At 40.0% G+C, this 13,465-nt stretch overlaps 1 long non-coding RNA gene across 7 annotated transcripts in view; it reads left to right on the top strand.

Annotated features, from left to right (window-relative positions):
- LOC106509865 (uncharacterized) overlaps positions 1-13,465 on the top strand; it is a 149,036-nt gene that overhangs the window by 14,665 nt on the left and 120,906 nt on the right. Inside the window, exon 4 of one of the 7 annotated variants that reach the window (XR_014842366.1) lies at positions 10,361-12,140. The exons of the other annotated variants lie outside the window; for them this stretch is intronic. This is a non-coding gene — a long non-coding RNA (uncharacterized LOC106509865). Of the gene's footprint in view, positions 1-10,360; positions 12,141-13,465 lie in introns of those variants that run through there. 7 annotated transcript variants of the gene reach the window in all.

Consider the following 13,465-nt stretch of genomic DNA (forward strand, 5'->3'; position numbering starts at 1 on the left):
GCAGCTGAGACCTAAACCACAGCCATGGCAACACTGGACCTACACTGCAGCTTTTGGCAACGCCAGATCCTTAACCCACTGAGCAAGAGCAGGGATCAAACTCACATCCTCACAGAGATGTCAAGTCCTTAACCTGCTGAGCCACAATTGAAACTCCCTCACAGACATTATACTGAGTGAACAAAAGAGAACATAAAAGATATATTATTATATGACTCCTTTTACATGAAAATCAAAAACATACAACTAATGAAAAGTGATAAAGTCAGAATAGTATTTACCTCTGGGGCAAGGGCTGTTGACTGGAAAGGGACAAATGACAACTTTCTGGGCTGTTGGAATATCCTTTTAGGTTTCACTTAAGCAAGTATATACTTACATATTGTCTCAAAATGTGTATTTAAGATAAATATTCTTTACCACATGTATATTTTATACATCTATAAAATACCCCAATGAAGTGTATCGCCCTAAATTTAGAGGAAATTTTAATTTTCTTCTTTTTGCTAGGTGTTCTAAATGTCCTCACCTTTTCCTCAGTTATATTTTCCAAAAGGTCTAAAATGAAGGCATATGATAAACTGCAGTGACAAAAAAATAGAAGTTCTTATTTTTAAAAGCAGGAGTGGAACCTCAGCTTCCTATCCAGATTTAGTGCCCTGAGCCTGGACCCGGCTAAAAATAGTTCAGAACCTTGCCAGCTGGTGACCTGGGAACTGGGCTATGTTTAGCAGAAACCAGCACGTGAGGGAAATGGGGTAGAGCCAAGTGGAGCACTGTGGGTCTGGTAGGCATGGCTCTTGCAGCAAACTGAGCCAAACCATCGTCAGGAACTCAGGATCTCCCCCTCCCCCCGCAGACCAGTGGGGAGTGTAGGCTCACAGTTTACTGGCGAGTGCAAATGCAAATTTATTTTCCGTATTGATTAGAAAGGGAGAGGTCCAGCACTGGGAAGCAGATTGGACAAAAAGGAAGTCAGTAGGTAAGCCCGGGTTAAGCCCAGGGTAAACCTTCCTTTTTTCCTTCAAATGGTTAGATTCAATTTTTCTTTTTGCAAAAATGCATTCATTTTTCAGCAACTCAGTTTTATTTAATCTTTTTTTTAATTGAAGTATAGTCGATTTACAATATTGTGTTAGTTTCATGTATATGGTAAAATTATTCATATACATATATATTTATTTTCCATTATAGGTTATTTTAAGATGTTGAATATTATTCCCTGTGTTATATAGTAAATCCTTATGGCTTATCTATTTTATATATCATAACTCTGTACTATGTATCTGTAAATCTCATACTTCTAATTTCTCTCTCTCCTCTCCCTTTCCCCCTTGGTAATCATAAGTTTGTTTTCTATATCTTTGATTCTGTTTCTGTTTTGTGTGTGGGTTCATTCGTGTTATTTGTTAGATTCCGCATAAAGGTGATATCATATAATATTTGTCTTTCTCTGTCCGACATTTCAATTAGTATGATATTCTCTAGGTCCATCCATGTTGCTGCAAATGGTGATATTTCCTTTTTTATGGCTAATGTGTGTGTGTGTGTGTGTGTGTGTGTGTGTATAAAATCATCTTAAACCAGTCATCTGTTGATGGGCATTTGGGTTGTTTCCATGTTTTGACTATTGTAAATATTGCTGCTATGAATACTGGGGTGCGTGTATCCTCCAAATTAGAGTTTTCATCTTTTCCATGCACATGCCCAGGAATGGAAATGCTGGATCATATAGCAGTTCTATTTTTAGTTTGGTGGTTATTTTATGTTATGTTATGTTATGTTATGTTATGTTATGTTATGTTATGTTATTTTTTTTAGCTACTCCAGTGGTACATGGAAGTTCCCAGGCCAGGGATGGCACCCACACCACCACTGTAACAAAGTCACAGCAGTGACAATGCCGGGATCGTTAACCTCCTAAGCCACGGGGAACTCTTGTTTTTAATTTTTTTAAGGACCCTTCATACTGTTTTCCATACTGCACCAATTTACATTCCTATCAACAGGGTAGGAGGGTTCCCTTTTCTCCACACCCTTTCCAGGATTTATTATTTGTAGACGTTTTAATGATGGCCATTCTGATTGGTGTGAGGTGATACCTCACTGTGGTTTTGATCTGCATTTCTCTATTAATTAGCAATACTGAACATCTTTCATGTACCTGTTGGCCATCTGTGTGCATTCTTTGGAGAAATAACTATTTAGGTCTTCTGCCCACTTTATGATTGGGTTGTTTGTTTTTTGATACTGAGTTCTATGAGCTGATTATATATTTTGGAAATTAAGTCATTGTCAGTCATATTATTGGAAATATTTTTTTCCCATTCTATATATTGTCTTTTCATTTTGGTGATTCTTTTGCTGTACAAAAGCTTTTAAGTTTAATCAGGTCCCATTTGGTTTATTTTTGCTTTTATTTCTTTTGCCTTAGGAGACTGATTTAAGAAAATAATGCTATAATTTATGTCTGAAAATGTTTTGTCTGTGTTCTCTTCTGGGAGCTTTTTGTTTCTTTCTTTTTTGTCTTTTTAGGGCAGCACCTGCGGCATATGGAGGTTCCCAGGCTAGGGGTCGAATTGGAGCTGTAGCCGCTGGCCTACACCACAGCCATAGCAACACAGGATCCAAGCCAAGTCTGCAGCCTACATCACAGCACCACAGCCACAGAAATGTGGGATCTATGCCGCATTTTCGACCTACACCACAGTTCAAGCAACTCTAGATACCTAAGCCACTGAGCGAGGCCAGGGATCGAACCTGCAACCTCATGGTTCCCAGTTGGATTTATCTCCGCTGCGCCATGACGGGAACTCCTCTTCTGGGAGCTTTTTGGTGTCATGTCTTACATTTAGGATGTTAAAAATTTTGAGTTTATTTTTGTATGTGGTTTGAGGGTGTGTTCTAATTTCATTCTTTTACTGGTAGCTATTCAGTTTTCCCAATACCCCTTGCGAAAGAGACTCTCTTTTCTCCATTGTATATTCTTGCCTCCTTTGTTGAAGATTAATTGACATAGATGTGTGGGTTTATTTCTGGGCCCTTTATTCTGTTCCACTGGTCCATGTGTTTTGTACCAACACTATTACTGTAGTTTTGTAATGTTGTTTGAAGTCTGGAAAGGTTATGCCTCCAGCTTTGCTCTTTTTTCTCAGGATTTCTTTGGCAGTTCTGGGTCTTCTGTGGTTCCATATAAATTTTAGGATTATTTGTTCTGGTTCTGTGAAAAATGTCATGGGTAATTTGATAAAGGATCATGTTAAATCTATAGACGGCTTTGGGTAGTGTGGCCATTTTAACAATATTAATTCTTCCAATCTAAGGGCATAGGATATCTTTCCACTTCTTTGAATCATCCTCAATTTCCTTTATCAATGTTTTATAATTTTCAGTATGTAGGTCTTCCATCTAATAAACCAAGATGTTAGGCTTATTCCTAGGTATTTTTTTGGATGTGATTTTAAATGGTATTGTTTTTTGGCATTCCCATTGTGACTCAGTGGAAACAAACCCAACTAGTATCCATGAGGATGTGGGTTCTATCCCTGGCCTCGCTCAGTGGATTAAGGATCCTGCATTGCCACAATCTGGTGTGGGTCATAGATGCAACTCAGATCTGAAGTTGCTGTGGCTGTGGTGTAGGACAGCAACTGTAGCCCCAGTTGACCCCTAGCCTGGGAACTTCTGTATACCCTAGGCATGGCCCTAAAATAAATAAATAAATAAATAAATAAATAAATAAATAAATAAATAATAAATGGTATTGTTTTTATTTTCTGATATTTCATTGTTAGTGTAAAGAAGTGCAACATATTTCTGTATATTAATCTTATATCTTGCTTCCTTGCTGATTTCATCTATTAGTTCTAATAGTTTTTCTGTGAAGTTTTTAGAGTTTTTTATATAGGGTATCAGATCATCTGCAGAGAATGACAATTTTACCTCTTCCCTTCCAATTTGGATACCTTTTATTTCTTTTTCCTGTCTGATTGATGTGGCCAGACTTCCAATACTATTACAACTCAATTTTAAGTGTTATACTTAAGGAGTCCCATTGCAGAACTATTTAGGTTGCAGTGCTTCAAAAATTCCCTGAGTGGTTTTGCTGCTGAATCAGCGAAACCTGAAGAATTACCTTCACTTAACTTCTTCCTCCTGTTATGCCCATCTAAAATGCAGGAATGACTAGTGTAATTATCCATGTCACAGGGATGTTTTGAGGCTTAATTAGTGGTTATAACCCACTCTGAAGTATTCAGATGAAGAAAGAAATAGGAATGGCGCTGTTCTAAGTTCTGCTTACGAACTCTGACAAGTTACCAAACGTGGTATGTTGTACTCTACTTCCAAATGTACCAGCACAGTATGGTGCCTCCAAGATTCCATCTGATTTAATTAGAATTACCATCACTCACCAAATGCTAGTCAAGAGGATTCTATTCCTACATTATGTTCATTTTTTTAAAGGGAAGGTATCAATATAAGGGTAGTTCATAACAAGGACAACATTTAAAGAAATGACTTTAAACAGCTTGGTATGTTGCTATTGTCAGGAGACAGAACTTTTAGCCCCAAACTAAGATGCAACCTGGCTTTCAAAGCAGGGGCACCGATGTGCCAAATTCTGAGATCAAAAGTAAGCTTCAAGTCAAACCCTGTGAGTGCCATTAGAAACCTTCCCCAAAATAAATCCATTCTGCTGCATGATTCAGAAATGTCTTAAGATACCATCTTTTCCATCCTCAAGAAGCAGAAACCCTGAAATGTCAGCAATGAAAAACAATCTGGAGATGCTACTAAGACTCTGTCAAGGGTATAGTCTCCCTTCCTGGAGTAACCAATCAGCGTGGTTTTGCTTAACTTAAAAGAAAATCAAATCTGTGAGCAAACATGAATGTGGTGGGCTGAATAATGACAATGAATGTGATGGCAATGATAGTGGTGATAATAATGACAGCAAGCAGATGCTGAGGGCTTACTAGGTGCCAGACATGCCAGTGACTCATTTCATCCCTGCAATAGCCCTGGAAGATAAGACCTATTATTATCCCTGTTTTACAGACAAATAAACTAAGGCTTGGAGAAGTTAAGTAACTAATTTGCCTAAGGTTGTATAGCTTAGCAGCCAGGAGTGGCTTTCCACACATTGATGTGCTTATGGTTTCCCCGGAAAATAATTTAGTCAATATTCTCCGTCCAAAACCACAGATCCTGACTCAGAAGTGTGGGATGGAGCCTGGAAAAATACATTTTAAAATAAATACTCAAGGAATATTTGCTGTAGGTGGCCTTCATTTGGAAATCAGTGGCCCAGTTCTAGAAAAAAGAAGAAGCTGGGAGTAAAAATTTGCCAGTGTTTCTCCAGGACTGACCTTTCCTGTCCAGCTGCATAGTAGATCATGTGCCCAGCTGGGACTGTGTGTTCTTGCAATGAAAAACGACTCTTAATGAATGTAGCCTTTCAAGACATCCAACTTGATTTGTTCAGCTTCCATATTTAACATTTAATCATCTAACTTTAATTTGATTTATTAAATTGATTTTCCTATGAGGAAGAGTGTGTGCTGATCAACAACATGAATTTCAGTCGGTAGTTATAACTCTCATAGGTAATGAATAAAAGGCATTGTACTTTATTAATTAGTCTATTATAACTCTGATTAATGTGAATCAATTCCTCAGAGCCAGCTCTCTCCCGATTGAACTAAAAACAATGAGTTTATGAACCTGCAAACTTCAGGGCCGACATACATTTTGAAGCCTGATTTATCCTTTCCTTAGTATCACTGAGCTAGAAGACACATTTTGAAACCCAGAATCCTGACACCTCCATCCTTCTGAAGGGGTAGGTTTGTCAACTTTAATAAAACAATCCAAAAAAAGTCATTCATTTAGGTCCTACTCTTCCACCCTTGGCTTTTAAACACCTGTGACCTCGGAGATACTGAGGGGCATAGAGGTGAATTTTTAACGTCCTTGCCCTTGTGCTCTTCTCTGATGTCATTTGCTTGATTTGGAACACGGTATTACCTGGTAAATCTGGAAGAGACTTACAGATGACTTTGGCCAGAGACAATGCTATGGAGACTGAACCAACCCATATTACACACCCACCTTTCCATATTATATATATTTAAAACAGAGCAAACACGTAAGGCATGGTAAAGCAGTTCTAGTTTCCACAGTTCAGGTAAATGAAGAAATTATCAAGGAATTTACCTCTGCACACATCCCATGCTATGCTCTGGATGGAAGATCTGGTTTTTTTTTTTTTTTTTTTTTTTGTCTCTTTAGCTATTTCTTGGGCCGCTCCCACGGCATATGGAGGTTCCCAGGCTAGGGGTCGAATCTGAGCTGTAGCCACCGGCCTACGCCAGAGCCACAGCAACGCAGGATCCGAGCCGCGTCTGCAACCTACACCACAGGTCACGGCGACGCCGGATCGTTAACCCACTGAGCAAGGGCAGGGATCGAACCCACAACCTCATGGTTCCTAGTCGGATTCGTTAACCACTGCGCCACGATGGGAACTCCCGGAAGATCTGTTCTTATTCCCATTCTCCTCCTTGCTGACCACCCTCTGGCCTTCTTTTGTCTCCCAAGCTCACCAAGCCAGCTCCTCCTTAGGGGCCTTATCCCAGGCCTCCTCTACCTGTAATGTTCTTTGCCCTCATTTCCCAATAATTGGCACGGACTTTTCATTCAGGTCTCAGCTTACCCTGATGACTCCCATCTCTATTATATTATTCAATTCTGTTTTCTGTAGAGCACTTATCAGCTGCTGATATTTATCTTTCTTTATTTTTTAATAGTCTGTCTCTTTCAACTAGAATGTGAGCCCCACTAGGTCAAGAATCATCTGTTATGTCATATTTTCACTTTCGTATCTGCAGTGCTCCCAAAATATGCCTGACACAGGAGAGCTGTTGGGGAGGCAAGAAAGAAAGACAGTGGAGAAATACATTTCTGATCTGAGGTTGATTCTGATTGTCAGAGGCATCCAACTAGCTATTTCTTTGCTTAAGAGCCAAATATTTTTATCCACCTCCTTTGAAAACAAACCAGAGATTTAAAAGATATGTTGAGTTCATTGCTTAAGACTATTTAATAGTAGTCAAAAACCAGATGAGTTACACTGAGAGTCTTTACTAGGTATTTGTCATCATTAGCTCAGTCTAATAAGTTATTACAAAATGAAATTAGGAAAAACTGCTTAAATGCCTGAATTTAGGTAGTTAAGTTTTAAAGTATAATAAAAACAGTTATACTGAAGGTTTTCTTTTCAAAGAGCTCAAAAATGCCTTTGTTGGCAGTAAATGGGGTAATGGCTTCCAAAGAAACCTGGAAGTAGGAAATGAACTTGCCTGTTGAGAGTTAAATGGGACACACACACACACACACACACACACACACACATCATGATATGTAAGTCAAGGAGTAAACTGATAGATAACCAGTGTGTAACTGGGGACTTTAGAAACACCTACACATTCTGCTAAGGCGACCCCAGAGGTAATTGCAGGATGGTGAGCACCAGAATGTGACTGTTAGTTTAACAAGCATAAAGCAATCAATTGTTTGGAGAAAGCCCGGATGGACAGAGGTGGAGGGCAGAGGTGCAGTCAGCCTATAGCTTGGAAAACCCAAGCCTAAGAAGCCAGAAGTTGGTGGCAGCTTCCTAAATACTGTCCAGAGGAGAAGGAGCCTTGGCCAAGGACCTGAGCTCTTAGGTCTCTGTGGTAAATATATCCTTTGACAAACCATTTCCCTACTTCTACGTATTCAGATTTGATGCTCTAAATACAGAATTTTTTTTTTTTTTTTTTTGTCTTTTGTTGTTGTTGCTATTTCTTGGGCCGCTCCCGCGGCATATGGAGGTTCCCAGGCTAGGAGTCGAATCGGAGCTGTAGCCACCGGCCTACGCCAGAGCCACAGCAACGCGGGATCCGAGCCGCGTCTGCAACCTACACCACAGCTCACGGCAACGCCGGATCGTTAGCCCGCTGAGCAAGGGCAGGGACCGAACCCGCAACCTCATGGTTCCTAGTCGGATTCGTTAACCACTGCGCCACGACGGGAACTCCTAAATACAGAATTTAAATCATTTTGCCTTGACCTGCTATTATGAGGGCCCATCAGCTTGCTGGTTTCATTTATCATTAAAATGGAATAAATTTGAATTCTGCCTATATAGCAGCCTCTGGGAGTTTGGGTTAGTGTGAGTCTACCCCTGAGATAAGGTTCTAGAGCAGAGTGACTTGTGCTGGCTCCATACTGCATGGCAGAGAGTGGGCCAGAATTTATACTGCCTGTGGCAGACTGGCTCTGAGAAGAGTAGGGCTGACCTAAGCTCAGTTCCTTCTCCCAAGTTCACCAGTCATATAACTCACATGACCTCCTGAGGGGATGTGGAATGATGGAAAGGCAAGAGGCCAGGAGTGCATTCTGCTGGATGCATCCTCAAGAAGCCACAGGACCCCAGCAGAGGTGCCATGGGTACTTTTGTCCACAGGTTGACAAACTTTTTCTATAAAGGGACAAATCATAAATACCTTAGGTTTTGCTAGCCACAGAGATAGGTAGGTCCAAGAAGGGAATGGGGGTGGGGGGAGATGGTGCAGCAACAGAAAATTGCCTCCTAGAACACCTGGGAGAGTGAGGATTTTTGGAACTAAAGTAGAGGGAAAAGCAGGACAAGATGAGCCTTTGAGAGAAAGCTCAGGAGAAAATGCCCTTGGCCAGGAATGAGATGAGCTGGGGTAACTGGTGAAAAGTACCAAATCCAGGGGTTCTCAGAGACACTTCATAAGTGTCTCCAAGCTACACACTCACCTCCCTCCCCACCCCAGGTCTGTAACTACCTGGCTCTGCTGGACCCTTTTAGCACTCTGCCATTTGTCTGGGTAAAGGGATCTGCCCCTGGAGTTTGCACAATCCACCTAAATTGCACCCCAGTGAATGAATGGGCATCATTTTGAAACTGGATCCTCCAAATACAATTGAATGTTTCCTTGAGGGGGAAGCAAGATTCACTGAAAGAACCCAATTCAGCCAGCTTTGCTATTTGTTTTGGGGATACATATAGTAGGCAATCTAGATATATTTTCTTCCATGATAGCTTCTTTTTCATTATGGATTTCACTTTTTGAGATTTAAATCATTTAAAATTTTTATTCATTAGGAGTTCCCGTCGTGGCGCAGTGGTTAACGAATCCGACTAGGAACCATAAGGTTGCGGGTTCGGTCCCTGCCCTTGCTCAGTGGGTTAACGATCCGGCGTTGCCGTGAGCTGGGGTGTAGGTTGCAGACGCGGCTCGGATCCCGCGTTGCTGTGGCTCTGGCGTAGGCCGGTGGCTACAGCTCCGATTCAACCCCTAGCCTGGGAACCTCCATATGCCGCGGGAGCGGCCCAAGAAATAGCAACAACAACAACAACAAAGACAAAAAAAAAAAATTTTATTCATTAAAATTCAGAATATACAGATGAGCAGATGCGTGTATTGACCAGAGGTGAACCAGGATCACAGAGCACTTGGGGAGCTGGTGACAGAAATGTAAATGGAGCTTGGGCTCCAGCTTCTGATCTATCATCAGTCTCTACAGCAATGATTCTCAAATGCTACAATGGATAGGGATGGGCAGGGGGGCACTGTGTGGTTTGGAGAAGTTCTTATCCATCCTTACGTCCTTTTGAAATTGACTGATCTATAATTCATCTCAATTTACCTTGGGCCTTCTTGAAGCCTCTTCAAGGTAACAAAGCATGGGTTTTACAACTCAAGCTGGAAAATTGCTCTGCTTATTTAGAAGTGGCCAGCAGAAGAACTATAAAGAACAGAATGATTCCTGAATCAGCAAACCCTGTGGGCCTGGATGATGCAAACCAAAAGACCATGGCTGGGATTAGCCTCATATGCTGGCAAGAAGCTGCCCAATAAATCACAAGATTAGAACCATTTTAAGTTCTGTGTTTTCCAAAATAGAAGAGAAGAGCATGTCTCAGACTCCTATTCATTTTAAAAGGATCAAAGACAAATTCTTTTAGAATTTGAATCTGTGGAAAGTAACTTGAGTAAGATGACAAAACCGTTCTTCACTAAATGAAAATGAATTGCATTTTCAAGCATGCCCACACTGCCCCCACCCCCTCCCTGCCCCCTAATGGAAAAAATGTAACTGTGGAGCTCTAGGTAGGTGAAAAACAGAAGGAAAACATAACGAGGAGCCTGGAAGAGGCTAAGGCTGATGCTGGCATGAGCATTGGAGAAGTATTGTAGTTGTATCAGTGTAGCTATTAAACACCTCATCTGAAATAATATGAAACTTATAATCATCAACTAGAATCATATACATTTTACAGTTTGATTGGACCCTTGAGAAGTTATCCAGATGAAGAAACTGAATCCCTCCTCTGGACTCAAAAATCTGTGGGCTGGACTGGACCATGAACCTCATGCGTGCTTGGAGCAGAGCACATAACACACGGTATTCCCATTGTCTGAATCCCCTAGAGTGGGCTTCTTGACCGCAGAGACTGTATTCTCTATCTTTGAATTCCTCACTTCTAGCACCGTGTCTGATAGTAAGTGCCCAGCGATGCTTGTTAAAGCAATCAGAATGAACAACAGAGGGGGAAAACATTCGGAGGAAAAATCCGTCTCTGATCTCCCAGGACACGGCAAGGCAAAATTATCCAAAAAACCAAAAGTGAGCTTGACCTCAGTGTGTCTTTTTTAGGTGAACAAGTCACAGGCAAGCATTTGCTGGACTGCCCAGAGCTATCACTCCCATCATTGCTATTAACAACCATGGCTTGCTTATTTTGTCTTGTTGGGGTATTAGAATGAGTTCACTCATAATTAAGTTCCCTGCTTTAATTACAGCAGAAATAAAATTTAGGCAGCCCAGTGGCTTTGATTCAGGTATTTCAGGAATGTTTTACTTTTGAAGTCTGAAGTATTAAGGGTAGATAAAAAACAGCATCTTGTATGAAGTTAAAAGTACAGGTTATCTCATGGAAAAAGATGAAATATAATTCTGTGTACCTTATGATTATAAGGGTTCATCAGATTTAGTAACTGTTGGAAAACTATCATATCTTTTTTGTATCTTAATTATTTGGTTCTTTTCTCTGAAAAGACTAAAAATACTGTGAACCCTTAATTTCAATGGCACAAAGAATTGTGCGTTGCATATTTATAAGTCAGCCACAGGACAAAGGGAAGCAATAAAGAATTAAACGTTACATTCTCTTAAGAAATATTTTCTTTCAGTATTACATAAATACCTTTGTGCTTTTCCATTTTCTTTTTTTGAAACCAAGTAACCCTTTGACATTTCAAAGTGAAATAACTACACACACAATTTTTATACAGAGGCTAGGATGACTTTTTTTTTTTTTTAGAACTAAGTGTAATTAACCACACATGGCATATTATTCATTGTCCTATGACCTTTTTAATTTAATTTCATATTCTGAAAATGTTTGCTTCTAAATTTAGGCAGGAAAATGAGAGAATGTCATGGCTGCTTTGCTGGCTGTACTTTATAGAGGATTATACCTAGATGAATTTTCAAATGTGGATGTTTAAAAAATGTATGTACTTTGGCATATGTAAGGTTTAATAGAGCCTAGTAATTTGGATTTACAAGAGACTACCCATCCAAAATCCTGAGAAATTCTAAGTAGCTGTAAGGGGGAGGGCCTGGTGGAGTCAATGAGAGGAAGCAGGCGGAGCAAGGGCACAAATGGAGACCCACATACCCTATGTCCACATACTTCGTAATTATAAAAAAGAAAAAAAAGCTCAAAACTGTTAAACAAGATGGTCCTGTCCTTCTAACTTGACAAATCAATGACAAAATCCCAAAACATTGATAAAGTTATAGTCTCAATATGATGAAAGGTGGCAAAATATCCAAGACGGCTGAATTGTTGCACATGTTTGGACGAGCTAGTGACATTTTGTATGAGAAACAAAAGATATAAATAATTCATAAATCATTCATTTATTCCACATTTTCTTAATTTCAGCAGATCACTGAAATCTTTATGGTCTTAAAAGATTTTCATGTAATTTGTATTCAACTGACAGTATTAAAGTAAAAATAAAGTATAATTGTATTCAAAATACTTAAAATTTGGGTACATGTTTATGAAAATGTAAGTTGCTATGAGTGTACATTTTATTTATTTATTTATTTTTGGTATTTCTTGGGCCGCTCCCGCAGCATATAGAGGTTCCCAGGCTAGGGGTCCAATCGGAACTGTAGCCACTGGCCCAGGCCAGAGCCACAGCAACGCGGGATCCGAGCCACGTCTACAACCTACACCACAGCTCACAGCAACGCCGGATCATTAACCCACTGAGCAAGGGCAGGGACCGAACCTGCAACCTCATGGTTCCTAGTCGGATTCGTTAACCACTGCACCACGACGGGAACTCCCATTTTAAATTCTAATTACTTTTGGGCGTTCCTTGGTGGTCTCATGGTTAGGATTTGGTGCTTTCACCACTGCAGACTGAGTTCAATCCCTGGTCTGGGAACTGGGATCCCACATCAAGCTGCTGCACACCATTTGGGGGGGGGGGCGGGCAGGGGAAATATATATAAACATATGTATATTATTTAAAATATCTTCAAAAGGCTATTGTTTAAAAATACTTATATCTGTTAAAATTAAAGACAAAATAAAAAATTATACAGGAATACACCAACATTTTATTTTATTTTATTTTAATTAATTAATTTTTTTGCTTTTTAGGGCCACACCCATGGCATATGGAGGTTTCCAGGCGGGGGGTCCAATTGGAGCTACAGCTGCTGGCCTATGCCACAGGTACAGCAACATCAGATACGAGCCACATCTGCTACCTACACCACAGCTCATGGCAATGCCAGATCCTTAATCCACTGAGCGAGGCCGGGGATCGAACCCCGCAACCTCATGGTTCCTAGTCGGATTGGTTTCCGCTGTGCCACGACGGTAACTCCAATACACCAACATTTTAAATAAAAATTATTTAAATATAGCTGAACTTTTAAATTTAAATCTTTGAATATTTAAATCTTATTAAATATAAAATTAAATTATTGCAATCCTCATGATTAATATCTATCGAGTTGTCAATATAAAGAATCAGTATTATGTTTCATGCATGCTATATCTACCTACTTGAATTTTAAAAGTAATGTGAATGCTTTGCCATTGCAAAATATCCTTAGTCACCTGTGAAACTGTTGCAAATACCATCTAATTCTCAAGTACCTCCGGAACTATGAGGTGGAACAAAGAGAAAAAAGAAAAGGGATTCTCAGCACTCCTGAATAATGATACTTTGTTATGCAAGAATCTGTTGCGTTCATACTCTTTGAGAGGAAGGATTTGACAACTTAATTCGTCTTTTCTTACCTAAGAGCTTCCACCACTCACATCTTTCCAAAGTAGTTTTTATTTCTAAGA

Source organism: Sus scrofa, chromosome 3 (assembly GCF_054392235.1).
Source record: "Sus scrofa isolate SSC_HxYL_T2T_F1_AM1 chromosome 3, Sscrofa_HxYL_maternal_Yorkshire_Landrace_v2.0, whole genome shotgun sequence".
Classification (NCBI taxonomy): Eukaryota; Metazoa; Chordata; class Mammalia; order Artiodactyla; family Suidae; genus Sus; species Sus scrofa.